Source organism: Trichomycterus rosablanca, chromosome 7 (assembly GCF_030014385.1).
Source record: "Trichomycterus rosablanca isolate fTriRos1 chromosome 7, fTriRos1.hap1, whole genome shotgun sequence".
Taxonomy (NCBI): Eukaryota; Metazoa; Chordata; class Actinopteri; order Siluriformes; family Trichomycteridae; genus Trichomycterus; species Trichomycterus rosablanca.
This window is the reverse complement of record NC_085994.1, coordinates 41,313,590-41,324,210: the sequence shown is the minus strand read 5'-3', so window position 1 is coordinate 41,324,210 and position 10,621 is coordinate 41,313,590. Positions and strand designations below refer to the sequence as shown.

Below are 10,621 nucleotides of genomic sequence, written 5' to 3'. Positions count from 1 at the left end.
GGTCTTGGGTCTTGATCCATCCTTCAGAACCTCACCTTTTTGATACTGATCTTGGATCTTTGTCCATTCTGTACAGGTCCTGTGTCTTGGTCTGTCTTTCATAAACCCACATCCTAAGTACAGGTTCTGAGTACTGGCCCAACTTTCAGAACTTTACTTTCTATCCTAAGTACAGGTCTTGGGTCTCGATTCATCTTTTAGAACTTTATCTCCTATTCTAAATCCAGATCTCAGGGCTTGGTCCAACTTTCAAAACTTTACCTTCTATCTTAAGTACAGGTCTCAGGTCTTGGACCTTTTCTGCTGGATTTACTGGTTTGGTTTTGTCTCTACATAGTAAATCTAAAGCAGTTCCAACAAACTCAAGCCCTTTAGTGTCCTAATAAACAAAACAAATGTGGATCACGAGGGATAAATGTGGATCCACTGATATGTTTCGGTTCCTCTAACGGTTTGGTAGATCTATGAAGAATCGATGGGAGTCCAGCCCCAGACGCTCCTGGCTCGGAGTGCAGATGTAATTAAAAATATGAAGCAGTATCGGTGAGCGCTGCAGGTCCGGATCGATCTGAGCAGAACTGTGTGTTTTGGGGACGTATTGACCCTCCTGCTCTGGTTCATGTTGATTAAAGACAGGATGTGGAGCAGAACCGCAGAACCGGTTAGTACAGCACAAACTAAATGATCTACAGTCACTTACAGGAGCTGTGAAGATCCGCTCTTAGATGAGGTTCTGGAAGATGAACCTCTGGTACAAAACCCACACTCTGGAGGGAGATAGATAAGAGGGAAAATAAACCAATACTCGAGGCCTGCACTTAAGAAATGAGGTTCTGAAAGATGGAACAGGACTCAAGACCTCTACCATGGAGGTAAGTCCATAAAAATGAATGATGAACCAAGCCCTGAGATCTGGATTTAGGATAGGAGATAAAGTTCTAAAACATGAATCAAGACCTGTACTTAGGATAGAAGGTAAAGTTCTGAAAGTTGGGCCACTAATATGGTCCAGAAAGATGGACCAAGACCTCTACTATGGAAGTAAGTCTATAAAAAACAGTGCTCAAGACCTGTACTTAAGACAGGAGGTGAGGTTCTGAATGATGAATCAAGACCTGAGACCTGGACTTAGGAGGTGAGGTTTTGAAAGATAGACCAAGACCCAAGACCTAGACTTAAGGGTGAGGCTCTAAAAGATAGATCAAGACCTGAGACCTGGACTTAAGAGGTGAGGTTTTGAAAGATGGACCAAGACCTGAGACCTGGATTTAGAATGGGAGATGAGGTTCTGAAAGATAGATAAAGACCCAAGACCTGTACTTAAGAAAGGAGGTGAGGTTCTGAATGATGGATCAAGACCTGAGACCTGGACTTAAGAGGTGAGGTTTTGAAAGATTGACGAAGACTTGTACTTAGGAAGTAAGAGTCTAAGAGATGGACCAAGACCTGAGACCTGGACTTAAGATAGAAGGTGAGGTTCTGAAAGACTGACCCAAACCCAAGACCATCAGGTGTAGGAACATGGAGATGTGGAGAATTGAATCTGATGTCATTAGTTTTATCTGACCCAGGCACAAGGAGGGGAGGGGGGGTCATGTAGAAGGCGGGAGAAAGTATTGATTATTGCTTATTGATTAGTAATTAAGGATAACTGACAGTCCTGATGCTGGTGGGTATTGATCTCAGACCTCCGACTCGATTCAGTATTGATTCCAGCATTCCAGCAGCACACGGTGGGTGGAGAAGATACCAGAACATTCCAAACCATCAGATTTAACGCGTCAGCCGTATAAGGCCAAAAGTGTGGGAACACGCCCACTCATTTCTGAGGTTCAGGTGTTTCAGCCACAGAGCCTCAACCTCATTGAACCACTGAGATGAACCGGAATGCTGACTGTGAGCCAGGCTGTCTGTGGTAGATCATTAATAACAGCTTCCGTTCGTTAATAATGGATCAGCGATTATTAATTCAGTAGTGATGAGCGGTGCAGGCGTGTATTATAACCCGAAGCTGATGAATCGGACAGCCGACCGTGAGCCCGGCCTCATGGACGCTCTTCTCAGTCGTGATGGTGGTGCTATCGGCCCGCCGGGCGTCTACACAGACGTGATTGTCTAAGTCTGAGTGGAGGGGAGTGAAATGGGTTGGCGCCTGTCCGGGGTGTTCCTGCCTTGCGCCCAGTGGAACTGGACCTGCTGCGACCCTGACCAGGATGAAAAATGACTTAGCAGAAGGTGGATGAGAGAAATGATCCTGGTCAGGGTTGCAGTGGGTCTGATTCACCAGGCGGAGGGCAGGAAAAAATGAGACAGTCCATCACAGAGAGAACACACACAGACACACTCATACTAGAACTGCTTGTCTTTGGACTGTGGGAGAAAACCGGAGCACTTGGAGGAAACCCACACAGACACATGGAGAACATGCAAAACTCCACACAGAAAGGAGAGAATCGAACCCATGCTCTTCTTGCCCATTGTGCCACCGTGTTTTAAATCAATATCAATGTATACTGGCACTAAAATGTGGGCAATAATTCACATGCCACCTTAAACAGGAACTGAGGGCTTGAACAGGGTTCAGGAGATCAAAGGGTTTCACTCATGCTCCAGGTGTCTGCAAACATGCAGAAGGTGGATTTGCTGCACTGCATTGCACCTTGGTGCCCTGTGCAAGGATCATTCTGTGTTTTTGGGGTTGGTACCAGACCCATCACGAAGGAATTATTGAGTCTTCTAATGCATCAGCTCACCGGGTGAGGTACTGGACCAGTGATTAGAAGGGCGCTGGTTCAAGCCCCACCACCACCAAGTTGCCACTGTTGGGCCCCTGATTAAGGCCCTTAACTCTTGAGTGCTGGCACTGTGATGAGTCTGCTAATCCTGTAAATGTGAATCTCCTTTGTTTATGCCACCACATCCCACTGGGGATCCAGGGTTCGAATCTCAGCGGTGCTATCAGCCAGTCAGGCATCTGCACAGACATGACCAGCTAATGTCCAGGGAGTGAAACAGCCTAGACTTTGGGAAGTATTCATTTGACAGTGCGCTCTAAGTGCAGCTCCCAAGCCTGGTAGAAGTAAAAGGGTTGCTCCAGGTATGTGGATCACTGGTATGAGGACCAGATGCCCCTAAATATATCAAAATATCAAAAAAGAATTGACCTACATGATCAGCCATAACATTAAAACCACCTCCTTGTTTCTACACTCGCTGTCCATGTTATCAGCTCCACTTACCATATAGAAGCACTTTGTAGTTCTACAATTACTGACTGTAGTCCATCTGTGTCTCTACATGCTTTGTTAGCTCCTTTCACCCTGTTCTTCAATGGTCAGGACCCCCACAGATCAGGTATTATTTAGGTGGTGGATGATTCTCAGCACTGCAGTGACACTGACATGGTGGTGGTGTGTTAGTGTGTGTTGTGCTGGTATGAGTGGATCAGACACAGCAGCGCTGCTGGAGTTTTTAAATACTGTGTCCACTCACTGTCCACTCTATTAGACACGCCTACCTAGTCGGTCCACCTTATAGATGTAAAGTCAGAGACGATCGCTCATCTATTGCTGCTGTTTGAGTCGCTCATCTTCTAGACCTTCATCAGTGGTCACAGGACGCTGTTGGCTGGATGTTTTTGATTGGTGGACGATTCTCAGTCCAGCAGTGACAGTGAGGTGTTTAAACACTCATACCAGCACAACACACACTAACACACCACCACCATGTCAGTGTCACTGCAGTGTTGAGAATCATCCACCACCTAAATAATACCTGCTCTGTGGTGGTCCTGGGAGCTAACAAAGTATGCAGAGAAACAGATGAACTACAGTCAGTAATTGTAGATCTACAAAGTGCTTCTATATAGTAAATGGATAGTGAGTGTAGAAACAAGGAGGTGGTTTATATTGTTATAATATAAATGTTATAATAATAATAATAATAATAATAAAATAATAATAATAATAAACAATGATCTGAGCAGATTTAATTTCGTGATAAATTTGGACCCACATTTTTATTAAATTCATCATTCATGTCATTACACAACAGCAGCTTTCAGAAACGCAACACAGCAAAAAAAAAAAATAACACACCCTTACTGATCCACCTGCACCAATAAATGTCAATAAATGTCTCTAATATTAATACACGCAGCAATAAAGTGATTATTGATTATTAATTTGAGCTGAAATAAAGATAAAATTAAATGAAGTAACTCATACAGGTTTGAGAAACAATCCGACGTGACTCCGTCAGCGCAGGTGAAGCTTATTAACAACCAAACACCCGCACGGTAATCGGATTTAACCCGGTCTATCAGCAATAATCCGATCTAATCAGAAGGATCATCTGATTCTGAACGAACCCTGGGCAGAAATGCCGTCGTTCCGGTCCGAATTCCGTTAATCAGGCGGAGTTTCCCGTCTTACCTGCGCACCCGAGCCGCGTCTTAATCCCGAACCCAGTCTGATCACTAAATCCCAGTAAATCCATCCGATCCCAGTCCGATCCCAGTCTGAACTCGGTCTGATTCCCTCCCCACGCACAGTGAGGTCTCAGTGGACGGGAGCGCACGCTTTTCAGACTGACTGGAGGTTTCGACACTCACCCCAGTCTCGGTTCTCACTGCCTCATTACACCAGCAGGGGGCGCCACCCACACACATCAATTATTCATTCCAATCGGGGCTCATGCATTATTCACGGTGTCACGATATTCGTTAATCTAATCAATCAGTACCGACTTGATCACACCACCGATATGAAGCGTTCGTCCATTCATTCATTTACTCATTCGTTTTCTGGTCAGGGTCGCAGTGGCAACTGCCTTACTCACAGCTAGTAGTGATTTAGAGCAGTCAGTCCTCTGTTTGCATGGTGTTGCTGTTTTTCATGGCGGGGGGGGGGGGGGGGGGGTCTGGATGGAAACCGGAGTGCCTGGAGGAAACCTATACAAAGACGTGGAGAACATACCAAACACCCATCACAGACTCGAACCCAGGTCCACAGTGCCTGTTAATTGTAAACAAGGGTTTTCTTTACTGTTACTTTTGTGAAGCAGGGTGGGAGGTTGGCACAGCAGGTAGCATGAGTGTGGCACAACAGCTTGGGTCACAGGGACCTGGGTTTGAGCCTCGCCTCCTTTCACTGTCCGTGAGGAGTTTTGCATGTTCTTCCAGGTGTTCTGGTGTATTTCCATCTCCAAAAACATACAGAAGTAACACTGCACATCAACATGAATCCTAAAGACCTGATTGGATGTTTGATCCATGCTTGCTTGGGTTTCCTCCAGGTACTCCGGTTTCCTTTCACCTCAAACAATATGCAGTAGGTGGATTGGCTGCTGTAAATTTGGCCTGATATTAAACGGCACCTTGTCCAAGATGTATTTCTGCCTTGTGCTGATTTCATCCAACACTTTTCTGAATAAATTGGAACGCCGACTGTGAGTCAGGCCTCATCTTCCACATTATACTGTACATCAAAACCTGGAGGAAAGCTTTCCAGAGGAGTGGAGGCTGTTATAGCAGCCCAGGAGCGCCAGCCTCAGCGTCACCAGGGTTGTTTTACAGTGAAGTGTGGTTTAATAGCGCCTCCTTGTGGCGGTTTCTGGGTAAACACCTGCTGAATTACCTACTGAGGTTAGAAATTCAGACGTTAATGCTGTACAGTAAATGAGAGCGGCACTGTCACTTTAAAGCAAGAAGGTCCTAGGTTCGATTCCCTTCTGTGTGGAGTTTGCATGTTCTCTCTGTGTCCGTGTGGGTTTTCTCCTCGACCCTGACCAGGATAAAGCAGTGATAAAACAGACAACAAATGAATGAATGAATGAATCAAGTCAGTCTAGACTTTGAGTGACACATTCGCAAACTCAATCACTCACTCACTCGCACATGTGCCCGATTTAGAGCAGCCAATCCACCTTCTGCATACTTTGGGAGGTGAGAGAAAACCGGAATATCCAAAGGAAACCCACACAGAAGCTGAGAGAAAACTTCAAAGGCAGGAAGGTGAGAATCAAACCCAGGTCCTCAGAACCCATGAAGCTGTACTTCACCCACTTATTCCTCTTTTACACTCAATTACTTACTCAAACCTGTGAGCAACTTAGAGCAGCCAATCCACCGCGACTCTGACCAAAAAGCCTAGGATGTGTCTCATTAGAAGTGCACCGCTGCCGTACGTGAATTGGAACACAACCTCGCTTTCAAACCTGTTGCTGCGAGATCTCGCGAGATCAATCGCTCAAAGTCAAACTCTCGCGATAGTTCGGTAACTTCCTGCAATAGTTGTTTGTATAATGGCGGAGTGTTAGCCAACGGCGCTCTGATCGTTTCACTAAAGCCGGTAAATACTCAACAAACCGCGCGGCACGGGATTAATAATCGCTTCTGGTAAGTTTTAACGAGACGCGTTGTGATGTTTGGCGACATTAAGGCGAGATGTCGAGGCCGGGATTAGTTTGTAACTCCGCCGTGTTAGGGACTCCGTTAGCATGTTGGCTAACAGTTAGCCTCAGGAGTTAGTCAGACTCTTTCGATTCGCTCGCACCGAATCAAAAACACCGATTAATGCCTCGTTTTGATGTCCGCTGTGTAATCGATCGATTCGGGGTTTTATTGCGATGTTTTATTGATGTTATTGTGTTAAAGTGTACAAAATTCAAGTTAGCGGTAGGTTAGAGCTGATGCGCATGCGCAGTACGCCTGGCAGTGACAGTTCCACACACACTAATGCAGAAGCGTTTACATGAGCTACCGATCACCCGGTTTTGGATCATTTATATTTATATTTTAGTGTTTTATTGATATTTAGAGCATTTAATAGGAGCAGCAGGGTTAAAGGAAGATGATCAAGGATCCAAAGTCGGGCTAAGATGCACTATATGGTCAAAAATATTCGGACACCCCTTCTAATCATAGAGTTCATGTATTTCAGCCAGAACAGTTGCTCACAGGTGTAATAAATCAGTCATATAAGGGACAAAACATGCTTCTGACTTTGCAGCAACAGTTTAGGGAAGGCCGTTCAGCGCCCAGACATACGAATGCTGTCATATTTTAACTAAACGGGCACAAATTCCCATACACATACATACTCAAGTCAAGAGCGGCTGTTGTTCTAGCTGATAAGATCGCCAGACGTCTGATGAGCTCATGGTCGGGTGTCCGAATACTTTTGGCTATATAGTGTGTACACAACAAGTGTTAAATGTTCTTAGTCAGTGTACTGGTGCTATTATTACTGAAATGTCAGTGGTGCTGTCGGCCGGCCAGGCGTCCACACAGGCGTGATTGGCTGTGTCTGTGGGTGGGGTGGTGGCTGAAACCGAATTGGATCGGCACCCTGTCCGGGGTGATCCTGCCCTGCACCCAGTGTTTCCTGGTGAAACCGGACCCACCATGACTCTGACCACGATTATGGCGGCCAGGGGGCACAGTGGCAGTGGTGGGGCTTAAACCAGCAACCTTTTGATTACTGGACCAGTACCTTAACCACTAAGCTGCAGCTACAGCTGCCCTAAGATTCTTCTTCTCTGTAGAACATGCATCAACTTTATGTTGAAGATCGTCGCCTCGCCGGAAGAAGGTTCTAGGTTCGAATCCCTCGCTGGGCGACCAGGGTCCTTTCTGTGTGGAGTTTTGCATGTTCTCCTTGTGTCTTTGGGGGGTTTCCTCCGGATGCTCCGGTTTCATTTACATTTTTGGCAATTAGCAGACGCTCTTATCCAAAGTGACGTACGGTACTGTGACAGTGTACAGTCTGAGCAATTGAGGGTTAAGGGCCTCGCTCAAGGGCCCAACATTGCTGGGGCTTGAACTAACAGCCTTCTGATTACTAGTCCAGTATCTAAACCACTAAGCTACGCCTGAAGAATGGCATGGGTTCGAATCCCCTACCGAGCGAGTTTGCATGTTCTCCCAGTGTCCGTGTGGGTTTCCTCCCACAGTCCAAAGACGTGCAGTCGGGTTAATTGGAGCATGTGTGTGTCTTGTCCGGGGTATTCCCGGTTTCCCCCCCAATGTACCGGACCCACCTTGACCCTGACCAGGATAAAGCACTGGTGAAACAGACACTGAACGAAGGAGACGCTTTGGCACTGTGCTTGGCTGTGTACCGTTTCCTATAGCGACCTAACAAACGTTGATAAGAATGAAAGCTGACGTCGTCGCCGTCGCCAGGGACGGTTGCTACGATGCTGCATCGGCGTGTTTACCTGTTGCCGTGGAAACACAGAGGACCGAAGGGTGTTTTCCTTTCGTTTCGGTTTACGTCGGTGACGCGGTCTTCAGATCTACAGGCGGTCTCTTCAGACGCCGAAGTTTTATCATCATGAATAGCTAAACTGCACTGTGTGGTCAGAAGTATTGGGACGCCTGACCGTGAGCTTGTCGGACGTCCCATTTCAAAACGGATCTAGAAAACAGAGCGACCTCTGCGTGATCTCTTCAGCTAGGACAACAGCCGCTCTTCTGAGAAGCTTCTCACGAGACTTGAGGGTTGTTGGTTCAATCCCCAGTTCCGCCACTGTTGGGCCCCTGAACAAGGCCCTTAACCCTCAGTTCCTTGCATTGTATTTGATCATAACTCTAAGTCACTTGACTGCTAATGTGATGTTCTGTAATGAAGTATGTCTGTGGGAATTTGTGCCCATTCGGTGGAAAGGCTGGGCGCTGATGCTCAGTCGGTGTTCCGGTTCATCCCAGAGCTTCGTGTCGATCAGAAGGATTGTATAATATAATAATATAAGAAGGTGATCAGATCTTCGGTCACTTCTGCATCATGTGATCAGATTTTAACCACCTACATTTCCATTCCTAATCAAATGAGTCTGCGGCCGGACGGACGGACGGACCGAGCGTAATGGGCGTGTCTCTCGTTCTTTTCCCAGCAGCCCTCAGTGTGCTGCAGGCTGGAGGAGAGGAGGCCATGGATCTCTGAGAACGTTCCAGTGAGGTGAGTTCAGTCAACCGGTTTGGGGACAGTCGCAGTGCAGAGTGGATCGTGTGTGTGTGTGTGTGTGTGTGTGTGTGTGTGTGTGTGTGTGTGTGTGGGACGTGTGTGAGGAATATCTGTGGAACGTGTGTGTGTGTGGAACGTGTGGAGAACTCCGGCCTCCTGGAACTCCGGTCAGTGATCAGTGGGGGATGAACCAAGGGTGCTGGTATTTCCTGTCACATCTGTACATGTGAAGAACATTTCTTGATTGTAAGTTCCATGAGTTCTAATAATAATAATGTATAATAATATTATAATAAAAGTATAATAATATAATATTAAAATAATATAATAATAATATATAATGATAATACTAATAATATTAAAATAATATAATAATAATAATATTAACAATTATAATATAATACTAAGATAATATAATAAAAATGTATAATAATAATAATATTAACAATAATAATAAAATAATATAATAATAATAATAATAATAATAATACAAGAATAATAATAATACGATAATAATAATATAATAATAATATATAATAATATTAATAATAATATTAACTATAATAATATAATATAAAATTAATATAATAATAATAATAATAATATTAACAATTATAATATAATACTAAGATAATATAATAAAAATGTATAATAATAATATAATAATAATAATAATATTAACAATAATAATAATATAATATAATAATAATAATAATATTAACAATAATAATAATATAATATAATAATAACAATAATAATACAATAATAATACGATAATAATAATATAATATATAATACTAAGATAATATAATAAAAATGTATAATAATAATAATAATATTAACAATAATAATAATATAATATAATAATAATAATAATAACACGATAATAATAATATAATAATAATATTAACATAAATAATAATAGTATTAACAATGACAATAATATAATAATAAAACTAACAGTAATAATAATATAGTAATAATAATATTAACAATAATAATAATATAATAATAATAATATAGTAATTATAACTAATTACTAATAGTGACTATAGTTGTAATAACAATAGTATAATAAAATAATATAGTATAGTAATATCTAGTGTAATAATAATAATAATATAATTGTAATAATACTACTAAATAATAAAAAGTATGTATAATGATAAAGTTTAAATAGTAGTAATTTTGCTCAAGGGCCCAACAGCAGCATCCTGGCAGTGAAGGGGCTTGAACCACTGACCATTTGATTACTAGTCCAGTGCCTTAACCACTAGGCTACACCTGCCCTTATAATATTAATAATACTGATAATAATAATAATAATAATAATAATATGAATGCAGTGTGAGGGAGAGAAGTAAACCTGTGTACTGATGGATCGGTCATGTGGGCGTGTCGGTGTGTGTTTAAGTGCTTACGTCTGGGTGCGTGACAAGTCTGGAATGTGGAGTATCTGAAACACGAGCTGCTTTTCTTTACCGCTCGTTTCCTGCAGGTTTGTTTGCTGACTGACGGGTCGTGCGAGTGTGTGTGTGTGTGTGTGTGTGTGTGTGCGCGTGTGTGTGTGTGTGTGTGTGTGTGTGTGTGTGTGTGTGTGTGGTAGAAACCTGTAAATCACAGTGTGTGTCTATTAAAAGTGATTTATGATGATT

The 10,621-nt window shown here is 43.1% G+C and overlaps 1 protein-coding gene across 7 annotated transcripts in view; it reads left to right on the top strand.

The window, feature by feature from the left end:
- Positions 1–6,310: 6,310 nt before the first annotated feature.
- The window catches only part of cep350 (centrosomal protein 350), a 40,552-nt gene continuing 36,241 nt past the window's right edge, over positions 6,311–10,621 (top strand). For all 7 annotated transcript variants that reach the window (XM_062999424.1, XM_062999429.1, XM_062999425.1 and 4 more), the window contains exons 1-2: positions 6,311–6,397; positions 8,896–8,960. The gene's annotated coding sequence lies outside the window, so the exon portion shown is untranslated. The remainder of the gene's footprint in view (positions 6,398–8,895; positions 8,961–10,621) is intronic.